The sequence below is a fragment of the Urocampus carinirostris genome, chromosome 1 (genome assembly GCF_059441175.1).
Source record: "Urocampus carinirostris isolate Australia breed hairy pipefish chromosome 1, RoL_Ucar_1.0, whole genome shotgun sequence".
NCBI lineage: Eukaryota > Metazoa > Chordata > Actinopteri > Syngnathiformes > Syngnathidae > Urocampus > Urocampus carinirostris.
The window spans coordinates 47,365,350-47,381,518 of record NC_142349.1 but is presented as its reverse complement, the minus strand read 5'-3'; the positions used below and the strand labels follow the sequence as shown (position 1 = coordinate 47,381,518).

At 39.6% G+C, this 16,169-nt stretch overlaps 1 long non-coding RNA gene across 1 annotated transcript; it reads right to left on the bottom strand.

The window, feature by feature from the left end:
• Positions 1–1,780: 1,780 nt before the first annotated feature.
• On the bottom strand, positions 1,781–8,944 carry LOC148374941 (uncharacterized). The gene is made up of 3 exons (XR_015853035.1): positions 8,796–8,944; positions 5,621–5,688; positions 1,781–1,820 (listed from the first exon to the last, which is right to left on the bottom strand). It is a non-coding gene; the product is annotated as an uncharacterized LOC148374941 (long non-coding RNA).
• Positions 8,945–16,169: the final 7,225 nt, after the last annotated feature.

The following is a 16,169-nucleotide window of genomic DNA, read 5'->3' as shown; positions in this document are numbered from 1 at the left end:
ACCGGGATGCCCAGCAAATGGCGGCTTCAGCCTCAGCGGGAAAGTGTGAGGCTGGCCGACCAAAAAACATGCAGTGAGCCGCCAGGCTGACCGGAATCAACAAACAAAAATGTCTACGGCGACAAACAAGAACCCGGCCGGGAATAAACCAATGGACACGGCAAGCTAGCCGGATAGCCAACGGTTGGTTAAGCGGGAGCAAACCAAACTGGAAGCCTTTGGCAGCAACACATGCGGCAAAAAACACAAATGTAAAGCCACAATCACCTTCCTAAAAAGAGTTGAAAGCAAAGGAACATGCACTGTTACGTCTTGCACGTTTTGGTGATCTTAGCATGCAACTCAGACAGGCCAAAAAGTCACAAGACACCAACGACAGGGTAAGCAAAGTTACAATTTCTCCAAGCACAAATGAGCTATATGCATTCCCTGTTCACTGTTTCAGAGCTGCTTTGCATGCTTTCTTGACATCACAGCTCTAGAGGAAATAAGGTTGATGGGTCAATTGTGAGACTAAATTTCTCGATTCCCCCGCCACATGGAATGTTTTGCAACATATCTGCAACATTGTGGTGAGGAACTGTAAACATTCTGCGCCTAATTAAAAAAAAAACGGGTCTAAGTGAATACTTTTAACGAATAAGTTAACATTTTTCAACCACTTATCCTCCATGAAGTTCCAAAAAATGTAAAAGCATAGATGTCACAGCACTCTATTTGTGTTCTTTATTTTTCAAATAAAAAGCTTTGCAACAGCCAACAGGTTGGCTCCAGATCACTTCCACAAGGACAAAGAGGCCTCAGGGAGTAAGTCATATGGAGAAAAGGTTGTTTCTCTTCAATCCTATTAATCTCCCCTGGGGCGCCTCAGCCTTGATCTCAACCTTTGACCTCTTGTCAGATCATTTGTTATCATTAGACGATCTAGTCCAGATGCAAGCACCCCCAAAGCTAACATCCACCCCGCCACTTAGCGCTGTTGAATACCTTACACTGAAATGAGGAACCTGTGGCCATATCTTGCTGCTGGCACTGCTCGCTCTTTGTCTTGCTTCATCATCCCGAGGATAAGCAAAATGCCAGAAACATAATCACATGCTAAATTTGGGACACACTAATATACAAAAGACAACAACATTTTCAAAAACATGAAATATTATGAACAAAGCCAGATAGAAATCTGATTATTTTAATAACACATGCATAAAACCTCTGAAAGAAGCGCAACAAAAAAAGGCACAACACTTTCAAAGAGTGTCTATAACCTATCACGGTTAACTTTTCCGAGATCCCTTAACCGCATCAGACGTTGGGGCACCAATGACGACGCAACTCTGGACAGCCTTCTGTACTGTTGACGGTCCCTGACCTGTCCTTGGGTCGTGGCAAAGTTGGCACCAGTCCATTCCTTGAAGTTGATGTCCCATTGGACTTTTCCCTGGAGAAATAACTTGGTCAGTCCTGATGATCTTGTGACTTGACCATACCACTGAAGTTTCCGTCTGCGCAGAGTTGACAACAGTTCTTCGTAGGGTCCAGTGTGCCCTGTGATAGTGTTGCGCACTGTTTTGTTCGTCACATGGGTTAAGTAGCTGTAGCATTGTATCTCCATGGCTTGGATTTTCTCTTCCAGTTTTGCTATGAGAGTCCATGTCTTGCAAGCGTAGATGAAGATGAAGTAACCAGTGCTTGCATGAATCTGATCTTTGATTTCAGATGCCTGGTTTGTGACTGACACCCAAACTTTTAGAACCTCTTCCTATCTGGCCTGCTGCTGCGTTCTGCCTGCCAGGTAGAAGAGAGGACCACCCGTCGAGAGGCTATAAATGACAGGGGCAAACAGGAAGAGATAAGTGTAACTTGTGTGAAAAACTGGTTTCTTACTGTGACAGATTTACATAAACACACGAAAAACTATGGCAACAGAGCCAATGAGAGATGATTGATGTGTTTTGCAATACTGACTTTATTTTCATAATATTGTTCAATGGAAAGTATTTTAGTACCTTGCTTGACATTATTACATAGTATTTGTGTGTTTGTTAGATTGCTGTTTTTTTGGTTCGACTTGACTTTTTGTCTGAGACGGTTGCAATATAAGTCTCATCTCATCTCATTAGCTGCACTGCTTATCCTCAGAAGCGTCGCGGGGGCGCTGGAGCCCATCCCAGCAATCATCGGGCAGTGGGCAGGGGACACCCTGAACTGGTTGCCAGCCAATCGCAGGGCACACGGGGACAGACAACTCGCTCGCTTATTCACACCTAGGGAAAATTTGGACTGGCAAATCCACCTGTAATGCATGTCTTTGGAATGTGGGAGGAAACCGGAGTGCCAGGAGGAACCCCACGCAAGCACGGGGAGAACATACAAACTCCGCACAGGAAGTCCAGTAGCTGGATTTGAACCCACACAGGAGGTTCCCAAGACCTTAGAACTGTGCCGCACAGGCACTAACCACTGCGCCGCGGCTGTTAGCGGCTGTTTCCAAAAATTAATCCGGTTAAAAAAAATAATAACAAAATAAAAACATGTAGCTCTCCGGTTGAAAAAGGTGGGAGTCCCCTGATATACACAAACTGGTTCACAACAGATCAAAGGCTTTGCATGGACTTGCTGGACAAAAGGACATCCATCTCACCCTCTTTGTGTGTCTCTCTCTCTCTCTCTCTCTCTCTCTCTCTCTCTCTCTCTCTCTCTCTCTCTTCTCTCTCTCTCTCTCTCTCTCTCTCCCTCTCTCTCTCTCTCTCTCTCTAATGGCCTAAAACAAACAAAGACATGACAGTGTGGTGGGGCAAGGGCCCAATGACATGGTGCAAGCTGGAGTTTGACAGAGGTAGGTCCTTGATTTGGCGTTGTGCTCTATATGTTGACTCAAGGTGAAGACCATTAAACACCATTGTCCCTCATTTTGAGCTTGAGCTTTCGCAAGCTGACATCTTTAACTGTGAACCTTGTTTCTACTTCAGATAAATATTTTTGCATTTCCCATTCACCACATGTTTATTTTTACATGTTGCGGCATTTTTATATAAATTCAGCATCCCGTGTTTTCCATGTGGATGGTATATTTAAGCTAGTTGCCCACACAATATCATGCTAGCCATTTCAAAGTCGTAGTTGAAGACACGCATCAAAAATTGACTAAAGGGCAGATGGTAGCATACATCTTCAAAAAAAAATCGAGCAATATCTTGTTTGTAACAACTTAAAGGAAACTTTTAGTGAAAAGTCGAGGGGAACCGGCAGAGTTGTACTTGCTCTCACTGCGAGAGAAACAGGAAGAGAGTAGGTTTTTCAAAAGCGGGGTTTCGCTTATCAAATATTTCATACACATTGAGGAGTCTATTTCTTTCTACTCTGGAAAAGTATTCTACTCCAAACGTTGTTTTATTAACCCTAAAATGATTATGAGAATGAACCTTTGTGAATTGTATTTTGTTCACCAACACGGGAGGTTATTGTGTTCTCTTTTACTCTGTCCATTGTTGAAAGAATACCAGAGGAGTTAAACCACTTCGACGATGTATATTTAACTCTAGTAAAATGAGTGAGTATGATCAGGAAATCGATTTGGTTGACTTCCACTTCAAATTTATTTTTAAAATTGTGCAATAATTGTGGTGGACAAGTGCAAAGCACATGGAGCCCCTCATCATGTTACCGGTGCATATATCTGCATTGAATCGTGACACTGGCAGCCTTATGTGTGCTCTGTATTTTTTATCACATACACTCAAGCCATCCATCATATAATAGGGCTAGGTGCGTCACAAGATGGCAGTGATAAAAGGTGCTGTGTGAAAAATCTCAAACCCAGCGATTTTCCAACATATGCTCACACCCTAAAAACAGATTTAACGACCTACCTACAAATGCACTTTACAGAACACAAAGCAGAGTTAAACAAGTTTTTGAGGTGCGCGACAGCTCTGTGTTTAGTGACCTCAACAAATGGTTATTAACCGTTATTTTGATGTCATTTGATGAGCGTACTCTCAAGCGGCGCTAGTAATGTTGGCACTTGTCAGAAGTCACAAGGCCGGCTTTATATATGCTCGTAATGTGCCCACATAACTTTTTGAACAGTGACATGTGGTGAGGTACTTGTCTGGTGAGGCAAAATAAGTTTTCTAAATAAATCTACCCTCCATCTTATTCATCATTTTATCACAGGAGTAAGACAGCAGTATATAAACTGTAGCATAGAAAAAAACTTTTATTGTCTTACCACAACTTATTAATGAAGACTACATGCTGCTCCTTTTGAATAAAAAGCATCAATCGTGAATACTGTGATTTTATTAACTTTACCTTTTCAAAAAGTTGCTATTTTATTTTTATAAATGCATGCTGCGTTTTAATGCACTTTTTTGTTGGCTAGATAAAGGGTAAATTATTCATCCTTCTTGTTTTTTCTTCCAATACTCAAAATTAAAAAATGACATTAAAAATTGGATTTCTATCTTGCATTTCTTTTATTTTATCTGAACAATTAAATATTCCTCGATTCGTTAATATTGTGACAAAGTTAAACTTGAGGCGGTACCATACAACAGACTATTCATGTCATTCTCCACAGATCATGGTAAGCTAATATACATATATTACATACAGTATGCTTATTTGGAGAACATTGTATAAATTAATGAATGAACTAGCGGGGAGTGGTTAGCGCGGCGGCGCAGTTCTGAGGTCATGGGTTCAAATCCAATTCCTGTGCGGAGTTTGTATGTTCTACTCCGGACACTCCGGTTTCCTCCCACATTCCAAAAACATGCATTTCAGGTGAATTGGCCAATTTTTCAAAATTGCTAAATTTCACATTATATCATCCATGCATCCATTATCTGCACCGCTTATCCTCAGTAGGGTCGCGGGGGTGCTGGAGCCCATCCCAGCAATCATCGGGCAGTGGGCAGGAAACACCCTGAACTGGTTGCCAGCCAATCGCAGGGCACACAGGGACAGACAACTCGCTCGCTCATTCACACCTAGGGACAATTTGGACCAGCCAATTAACCTGACATACATGTTTTTGGAATGTGGGAAGAAACCAGAGTCCCCGGAGGAAACCCACGGAAGCACGGGGAGAACATACAAACTCCGCACAGGAAGTCCGGTAGCTGGATTTGAACTCACACAGGAGGTTCCCAAGACCTTAGAGATGTGCCGCACACGCGCTAACCACTGCGCAGCCGTGCTGCCCGAAAAAGAATATATCATCCAATAAACGGTTGATAAAATGCAGAAAAGACTGTTGCTTTATGAAATGAATTGAAATGATCTGCATTTATATAGCGCTTTTCAAGTCAATGACTTCCAAAGCGCTTTACATTGTTCTCCACATTTACCAATAGCGGCCTTGCAGCCATGTAACCTATATATTTTTTAAAAAGTATGAAAATAAAAATCAGAACCAATTCGTCTGGTCACTAGCCAACTTACATCACTTTCCACTGAAATGAACATGATCGAATATGCAACTTGAGGTAAAAAATAAAACATTGAGAGACACAAAATACCTTCCTATGTACCAGAACATGCATTGTTTCATGGATCCGAGAGACAGATTGTGCTCAGATGGGTACGATTTATGAGGTGACGTGAGGTATGCCACCTGGGGGACGAATCCACCGTCTTAAGAGGGCTGCCAACCACATGTAACTGCTCAAGCTTCACAGACTTCTGAAAGAAGAACCAAGAAACCACATCAATATTTTTTTCACAGATCCTGATATTTCTCCTCAAAATATAGGTAGGGTGTGCCTCTCCTGAAATAAATATAAATCAACCAAATGTTCCTGGAGATCTTTATGTGTACAATAGTTTTTCATAAAGTAGATTCCTTCCTATGAATTTATGATAAAGTTATTTTCAATTGTCAGCCATTTCAGTGAACCTGTTGTGCGACACATGATTTGATTTTGCAAGCTTGTGTTTTGACTGTTCATGTTGCTCATCTTTGAAACCAATAAAAGTCAAATGAAAAAAAAAAAAAATGCATCACTTGAAACATACTCCCATGGCACAAATACTTAATCTGCCTTGGTGGCATCTGGTAGCATATTGGAGAATTATAAAAGCAATATAGAAATGAGAACGAAGATGCGAACAGTGTTATGCTCCAGAGACAAAGTAAAATGGAAAAAAAAAGAATGAAGTCATAAATATCACACCACAAATAGAGGAAATTTTTCATCAACCAGCTCATAAAACGTGTGGGATTACAGAGACCCCTTGTTACTCGGCGCTTTGGTTATGGCGGATTCACAAGAAGAAAACCCCTTTTTATTGGTACCTCTTACAAAATCGTTCTTCATTATTCATTCACTCATTTTCCAAATGGTTTATCCTCACTAGGGCAACTGGAGCCCATCCCAGTTGTCATTCGACAGTGGGCAGGGGAGACCTTGGATTGATTGCAAGCCAATCACATGTTAATTGTTCTTTACCGAAATTATGTCAATATTGATTCTCTGTTATGAAAAAACTTCATAGAAATAAAACTATTCCTGACATGTTGGAAGTAGCTCCCACATAAACTGAATCTCTCCAACACATCTTTTTTAAGTATTATCATTGACTGCAAGCTTCATGAACTGTACGAACACTGCCAGGCCCTTCACTGCCCTCTCCAACACTACACATAATTATTTTAAAAGCCGGGCCAAATGCAATCACATACCTCTCGACCCGATGACTATGCGGCGGAGGAATGCAGGAAGCGTCAATGAGTTCCGCCGAGTGTCAATGACTGAGCGACCCCACTTCCTCCAACCCTGAGCCGAACTCCAGAGCGCCTCAATCCCTGCTCGTAAAACGAGCTTTACTTTGCTTCTGCCAGTCAAGCCCACAGGGCATACTGGACGACTGATAGGAACTGTGGTAAACAACACTTATCTACAGGATATTAAGCTGTCTTGTGAGAGAAATATTTTGAAGCGACCTGAACATGTAATGGAAATATTTTGACATCTGTCCCATCTCTAGTAGTACTCTGCCTTAGTGAGGGTATCAGGAAAGAGGAAGCCTGGGGCATGGGACCACACAGACCCTACCTGAGGACACACAGGATCAAGGCCCTCAGCAAAGGTTTCGGTTAGCACTGACATCAAAAGAGCACTGAAGGTATTTAAAAGTTAAGCGGCCATGCAACAGTGTGAAAATGTCAACACAAATCTCTCTAATCCTAATAAAAATATTTTTTTTATGAGAATGGTCTTAAATGTGTTACAGTCTTTACATCAACAAAGTTTTACTACGAAGATTCACATACCATCATCCAGGTGGATCAAAGAAAGAATTTGTTTTTATTCTTTAGTATATAAAATATTGTATTTCTCAAAACACATAATTTTCATGGTCAAACAAATATTCAAACATAAAATTCGACATTTGATCTTCACCCCAAAAATGAGGTTCAGTTGTATATTCAAAAATTCAAAGGAAAAATGGCATACAAACAAATAGTAGCATTTATCACAAGTAATGTGTGAAGGGCAGCTTGGTTAGTCGAACATGCTGTAACTGAATATGTACATCACCAAAAAGATGCAATAAAACAGGCCAAGGGCCACCTGCACAGAAACTTTGGTTGATTACATTCTAAAATCCCTAATTAATCATTGATTTATTCATTGCACTGGAGCCTATCCTGGCTGTCTCCAGGTATGGACAAGGGACGGCCTGGACTGGTTGCCACCAAACTGCAGGACACAGGGACGGATACAAGCCCTAAATGGAAAAAAATACCCCAAAATACCCAGATTAAGTAACTTTTATGCATTTCAATCAATATAGAATAGTTCAGGGTCAGACATGTCCCCACTCCACGCTCTGACATAGATACGCACAAAGGTAGAAAAATAAATAAATATAATCAGGGCTCCTGGCTGGGAAATTTTCTTTACACTGAGTTGATCACATTATGAAGACAAAGTTTGTAAATGATCAAATGCAAATTGACAAACGGAGAGCTGGACACTCATAAAAAAGCTGGGGTGTTTTAAAATCAGGACCGTTTTTTGAGAACAATAACTTTGAAGGTTGATAACAAGTTGATGATGGAAGGGTTTTGTGGTAAGGGTATTAAACTCTGATTACAGAGACTCAAACTACAAAATATTAAATTAGAAAGGGTTGTCACACAGCTCAGTATTTAGGGAGCTACTTTTACCTGCAGCAATAGCTTTCCTATGACTGTGAACCAGAACAGTGCTTTGTCATTGATTCCTATCTCTTAAATGCTCAAATTTAACGTCTTCCCAAATCTCACCTCAAGCTGTTTGAAAGCACTTGCGCCAGCCACAAATAACGGATTTCACATTATCATCCAGGAAAAACCCTAGAAGGGACAGTTAGCCTCCAAATTCGGCCTTGAGGAATATCTACCCGCTACTGTTGCTGATTTATTGCTCTCATGCTGATCTTTTGTTGCATTTCGGGTGAACCAGGCCTTGTTACCTGCAGGTGAGACTTTGAAGTTTCTGGAGTTGAAAGTAACAATGTGTAATCAGTCATCATCAACACGAAGCGTATGCGCCTTGTATTATCTGAAAATGCTGATGCCGCGTTAAACAGTTTTTTTGTCTAATAACAAATGAACATATGTTTAGAAACCTGAAGATTGTGTGTTATAAATAACAACAGATGTCAAGTAACCTGAAAATTGTGTGTAAATGCAAGAATTCGCAATTTTCAAAAGCTGAGAACAAGCAGGTGAAAGCTCTCGATGAAGAATACTAAAGAGCCAGGGACTGGATTGAATAAGAGATAATATTCAAGACAATTACCTGAAATAAAACATTCCGCGCATCTCTGATGGGACCTTAACAACACTATCCTGCCATACTGTCCAAATGATGTCCATGTTGTGAAAAAAAAAAAATCGGGTCCCAGATCAAGATAAGGTGTTTATTATTTCTTAGCAACAGTATAGTGCTCATGTCTCATCAAAAGTTCAGTGCAAAATAGCAAATTTGAAGCAAGGTCATGAAAATGGGGCAGCTCAGAGTAAGGTAATTTAAATACATGTTAGGCCAATCAAATTACATGTTACAGCTCCTATGTGACTAAATGGATTTTGCCTTCAGTGTGCCTGATCTGGATTAGTGTTGCCACTTGAAGGAAAGGAAGAGAGCCTGCTACGGACAAAATTCACACAAACTCCTCCTTACCCCAAAATGATCAAAAAGTCATCAACGTCTTCATGCCTGTTAACGTTTAAGCCCTGCTTCCCGTTCACCTAGCTTTATGCAAGATTTTGGCACACACCGGAGCGGCTAAGCCCATGTTAGCTATGCAACCTGTCACCAGGTTCCCTGCCTCCGTGTCCATAAGGACAGCCAGTGAGGGATAAAACCATTCCTGCAGGATCAAGAAAGGAAATCCTCTCAGGCTGTGCACAGCTTCTCCCTGAACAGAGGATTGATGGAGAATTTATAGACATTTGAATTGGCCTTAGCAGCAGTTAAAGACCTTAAGGGAGTCCAAGCGGTGTCTTGATCTGTGTCTTGGCTCGCACAATAACTTCTCCATTAGGCTTGCTGGCTTGTCCATGGCCTGGTTCGGTCCTGCTGCTCTTGTTAGGATTTGTGGGTTTCCTTCCTAGGATGGATGAGCTTATTCTTTTAAGCATAATTGGCCCTCCTAAGCTCTTTGACACATTGTAGTATTGTGTTCTTTTAGGAAGTTTATGTAAAGTTTAAAGTACAACACTGTACCTGCATCATGAACCAAAAATGCACGTTTGCAAATGTGAATTACAGAGAATTACAATAACAACAACAATTGGTAATATTGTATTTAGCAAAGAATCAATAGAATATAAGGCAATTAAGGGGAGAATGCAGGAATGTATGTGCACATTTAAGGAGGATGAGTCTTTTTTCAAGTAGGATGGAAAAGGAATGATAGTTTCTGATGGTTTAGATTATTATGGTGGTGTTGGTAACCCAAAAAGGGCAATGATGTCGTCTGGGTCTATTTGAAAGACAAGGACTTTACTAAATGTTTGAAAAATTGAAATCGATAAATCATGAAATTTGGGACAAGGCCGAAAAGTTAAAAAAAAAATGACTCAAATTGTATTTGTGATCCTGTGTGTGTTTTGTAAATAGTAGATTAATAACAATTTTGCCTAAACAAATTAAATACATTCAAAATATAATTTAGTTCCATGATTACATTTTAATGAACAGCTAACTAATTAAAACAGTATATCTCAACCAGTGTCCCATAGGACCTTGTTTGATATGCCGCACTAAGTTTTGCCAAATTCCCCTATTTGAAGACATCAAATGGATAATTATGTACCAAAACATACAGTCTTCAAGCATCTCTATGGTCTTTCATTGATCAGAAGATAAACTATAGTGTTTTCCAGATGGCTATTTTTATGATAAACTGATGATGTGCTATTTCGAGTAAATCGTTTTGGCAACTCATTTTGTTTGAAGATAATTTTAGAACTTTCTTTGCACCACACCTCCAAGTAAAAGATGTTTTCCCTACTTAAACTATTGTTAATAATACCATTTGACTTGAAAATTGTTGACTGGTCTGGAGGGCATTGCCAGCTTGCAATACTGCACTATAGTCAACAACCTTAAAAAGAGTCCTCTCAACCCAGCTACAGCCTCCTTGAACTATTGTCGTCTGATATGTGTTACTGGTCCCTTGAAACAAGGACTAAGAGGCTTAGGGACAGTTTCTCTCCTAGAAGCCATCACTACCCTCAACAAGCGCACAAGACTGTGACAAAATATATATTTTACCTATATATAAAAAATGAATATCCATATCCTATTTATTGACTTATTTTGGAATTTTGGACTCTTATTATAATGCACTTGCAACTTAAGCCATCCATCCATCCATCCATCCATTATCTGCACCGCTTATCCTCAGTAGGGTCGCAGGAGTGCAGGAGCCCATCCCAGCTGTCTTCACGTAGTGGGCAGGGGAGACCCTGAATTGGTTGCCAGCCAGTCGCAGGGCACGCAGGGACAGACAATTTGCTCGCTCATTCACACCTAGGGACAATTCCGACCAGCAAATTAATCTTTGGAATGTGGGAGAATACCGGAGTGGCCGGAGGAAATCCACGCAAGCACGGGGAGAACATGCAAACTCCACACAGGAGGTTCGATATCATGACCTCAGAACTGTGCAGCTCAGGCGCTAACCAATATAAACAAATATATATATATATATATATATATATATATATATATATATATATATATATATATATATATATATATATATATATATATATATACATATATATATATATATATATATATATATATATATATATATATATATATATATATATATATATATATATATATATATATATATATATATATATATATATATATATATATATATATATATATATACATATATATTATGAGTTTGTCCTGGAGTGCTATGACTTATAGGGTTAAACTAACTAAAATAGTTTAAATAATTCTTATATGTTTTTGAACCCTTATCCTAAAAAAGCAAAGTAGATCGTAATACTACTGAAAAAATTGTTAAAATGATGTAAAATTCTAAAATTGATACCATATACCTGTAATATACTGTAATATTACCCGAGCACCCTCTTAAAATCACAGCATTTTGAACACTCATTTGTCCTTAATCATGGACAATATTAACTTGAATAGGATGAAAAACGCTAAATTAAAAAAAAATAAAAAGGTTCAAAAAAACAAAAAATGTGAACCACGCTGCCTCAGAAATGCGCCCCTGACTTGAAATGGTTCAGTCCGTTTGATTCTTATCACTGCCCTTGCCCCCTCTATTTGAAAAAAATGAGTAAAAACTAGCCATGGCATTGTAGTAGTGTTTCTGCTAACTACAAAGGGTAATGTGATGTTTACAAATGGAAAGTTAATAAAAAATGATAAATGAAACCAGTCAGGCACTCTGAGTGAATAATAGAGCGCTCATCTTGGGACCAAAAGGTGGCACAGTCGATTCCCGACCCCTCCGGGCTAAATGTCAACGTGTCCTCGGGCGAGACAATGAACCCCTAATGCCCCCAATAAGCAGATAAGCGCCTTGCATGGCTGACTTCGCGTTCGTTGCATAAGTGAATGAATGGGTAAAGTATGAAGTACATTGTGTAGTGCTTTGGGAGATCTTTAGTGACTAGGTGAAGTGCTATAGAAATGGAGTTGAGTCCAAAAACGTTGATACAAGAATGCACATTTACATTTGCATGTAATTGCCATGTTACTAGCTGACACGTCAACGAAACAAGCTGAGAAGCAGTGCGGCACTCGCGTAGGTGGAAACATGTTGTTTGGTTAAAAATACACTCATAAAAAGGACACACAATTAATGTGTTTTTTGTATCTCTAATGGGTTTGCTGTATAATCTATTGGTACTTGTTATTCAAGTCTGTCCTCTTTTGATATCCTTACCCGTTATGACACTGCATGTCGACCTGTTGCATTTGCTTGAAGAGCTACAGTACGCCCATTTGACCCTTCAAAAATGGCTAATGGTTACCGTCATCTTTATCCACCATCAAACACAACAGACAGAACAAATCCAGGTCGCGAACAAAGCAAACAACACGAGTGTGCCCACAATAGGCAAATGTGTGTCTCTGTCTTTTTCATGGTCACCTTTATATTCTGCCTATGAACACATTAAAAAGTTATGATGGCCTTGAATAACAGATTGTGGGTGCTAGTGTGTTGAGTAATCATCAGTAAATATTGGAATTTGATTGGTCGACAAACTGATACCTCCAGTCCGTTTGTTTAAATCACAGTTTTTTTTAAAGAATCTTAACTCATTTGGCGCCTTCAAAAGAAGACACGTATTCTCTCATATGGTATAGTGTGAATAATCTTAAAATATATTTACAGAAAATATTACTTTATAGACCTTACTCATAACTTTAATCTGATTTTGATATTGGACACCCTCAGAAGAGTTTGCGTAAGATACTCGTTCTTTATTTCGACTATCATTACTCACTGTTAATCATTCTTTTGACTGTTATGCAATGTTTACATCATTGTAAGTACGAGCTAATAATGTTGCTGTTCTTTGATTTCCAAACCCTTAGGGTTAGAGAATAGGGGGTTAAGGTTAGGGTTAGGGGCTTAGGAGTTTAGGGGTCTGGGGGCTTAAGGACTTACGGTTAGGGGCTTAGGGTTAGGGGTTATGGGTTATGGTTCATGCAGTCCAAATTATTAAGATTGGATGATTTAATACAATTTTTCACTTCACAACTGTTATTTAAGGTCAACAAAAACATAGTGCCATAAAACATACAAAAATGATTCACTCGGAAAGAAAGAAATTATAACTTGAGGGGCTGTGGTGAATTCAAAATCCCAAAGGTGAGAACCACCAGGAAAAGTATGTGTGTGTCTGTGTGTGGAGTCAGACTTTGGAATAATTTGCAAAATGAGATCAAACAATGTCCAACTATCCATGTGTTCAAATTTAAATACAAAAAAAGCATTACTAGATAAATACAGGGATGAAGAAAATGGGATATGAGGGAGATTGGAAATACTGCATTTCAAACTATTGTTAACTTGTTGTTATTGTTGCTATTATTATATCAGAACTGTTATAAGTATTGTGTTTATTTTTATTTTTATTATCACTGGTGCCGCAGTGACATTATGCGCATTATGACGTTGAGGGATGGGTATTGCGAAGATTAGTGTATAAAATATGTGATTATTGTAACTATTATAATTATTGATATCTGACCTATGTAATAAGTATATCCATGAGATTTTGTTGTATTGGACACAAGAGGAGCTATCTATAAAATGTATTTAATAGGGATGATAGAGGGGTAGGAAAAATAAGCATCTGCTTCTGACTACCCCTTTTCGAACATGTTATGTGACATTATTCTGTTCTGTTGACTCATTGTTTTTGTCCTGTTTTTATTTTTATGTTCGAATTAAAAGTTTTCATTCATTCATTCATTCATGGTTATGGTAATGGTAATGGTTATGGTTATGGTTATGGTTATGGTTATGGTTATGGTTATGGTTATGGTTATGGTTCGGGTTTGGGTTGGGTTAGGGCCAAGGTTAAGGGTTTGGGTTAGGGTTTAGTCTTAGGCTTAAGGTTATGGGTTAGGGGGTAAGGTTATAGGTTAGGAGTGTTCGGCTTAAGGGTTTGGGTGTGGATCTTTAAATTTGTCCTCCTAGGACAGGGGTGGATGAATATTTTGAGTTGCAGGCTGAATTGGGCTATAACATTATCAGAAGGGCTGGGCCAGGAGGAGCCCATCCCAGCCATCCCTGGGCAGTGGGCAGGGGACACCCTGAACTGGTTGCCAGCCAATCGCAGGGCACACAGGGACAGACAACTCACTCGCTCAGTCACACCTAGGGACAATTTGGACTGGCCAATTCACCTGAAATGCATGTTTTTGGAATGTGGGAGGAAACCGGAGTGCCCGGAGGAAACCCACGCAAGCACGGGGAGAACATACAAACTCCGCACAGGAAGTCTGGAGCTGGATTTGAACCCACGACAGGTTCCCATGACATGAACTGTGCCGCACAAGCGCTAACCACTGCGCCGCCGTGCTGCCCCTGTAAACATTGTATTCATGCAAAAAAATAATAAATGACATAAACTAAGTCTTTTTAAAATTAGCATAAATTAATACACATTAATACACATTTTCATTATATTTGATAAATATCTTAATAAATGAAATACGTCCTTTGACGCCTGATGAAAAATAGTGATTGAAGACTATTTTAACTGGGTATTTGAATGTTGGGGACACTGGAAACAAGGGTGGTATCTCATTATTTTTTGGAATTTTTGTTGCTCCAGATTATAAATTGCATTTTGGGGGAAATTTATTTGATAGCATCCAACATCACAAACATACACATCATATTGATAGGTCAATTTTCAAATAAAAATGAAATAGAGACAACAGGCTGAATAAGTGTACAGTATGTCAACGTTACATTATTGACATGCCTGGCATTGTCAGTAACGACGTAACATATTAAGAGTTATTCAGATGTGAACATGTTTACCAAACTACCATTTTCTCTCCAAATCTCTAAATCCAATGAAATCTGCATCCTCTGTGTGATTTTTACCAATTAACAACTCCCACAACTCAACAAGTAGAAGATAAGTCACTTCCTTCTTCCGCTTCTACGTCGCTTACATCAGACTCATGATCACCTCCGCTTCTTGCTCACTCCTAACTTTCTTTCTGCTGTTCGAGAACTGTTTTTGGCTGCATATTTCACTATTTTGCAGAATATGATAGGATATGAATATGATATTTTTCTGTGCCATTTTTGTTAAGCTTCTCTCAGTTGTTATAAAAATGTCCCCCACACAACACACCAAAGTTTAAATGATCAACACTGACCCAGAGCGCCCTCTCTTATTGTCAGATGATATACAGGTAATGCAAATTTAAAACTTAACTATGTAATAATATTTTCACACATAAGTCGCACCTAGGGCGGCACGGCGGAGAGTGGTTAGCATGTCCGTGGCACAATTCTGAGGTCATGGGATCAAATCCAGCTACCAGCCTTCCTGTGCGGCGTTTCCTGTTTCATGTTACCTGTTTCCTCCAGGAACTCCGTCTTTCTGCCACATTCCAAAAACATGCATGTCAGGTTATTTGGCCTTTACAAATTGTCCCTAGGTTTGAATGGGCGAGTGAGTTGTCTGTCCCTGTGTGCCCTGCGACTGGCTGGCAACCAGTTCGGGTGTCCCCTGCCCACTGCCCAAAGACAGATGGGATGGGCTCGAGTGCCCCCGCGACCCTACTTAGGATAAGCGGTGCAGATAATGGATGGAGGGAAGTCAGATTCGGAGTATAAGTCCCAACCCCAGCCAAACTGTGAAAAAAATTGCATCTTATAGTCCCTAAAATGCAGAAATTATTTTTTCCAATCCATTTTATACATATTATTTATTATACATTTAACATTTGGCGGGACGGATTAAAAAGCCTAACGGGCTGTCGTTTGCCCACCTCAGTTGTATAATTTTTGTTGAGGGCTAAGACTACGTGGCGTGTAGAAAATGGCCGAGACCTTTCTTTTCAAATTTTAAAATGACTCTATCAATACATTCGCACCACCAAAGGCGGTGCCCAAAATTCTTCTGTCCATAA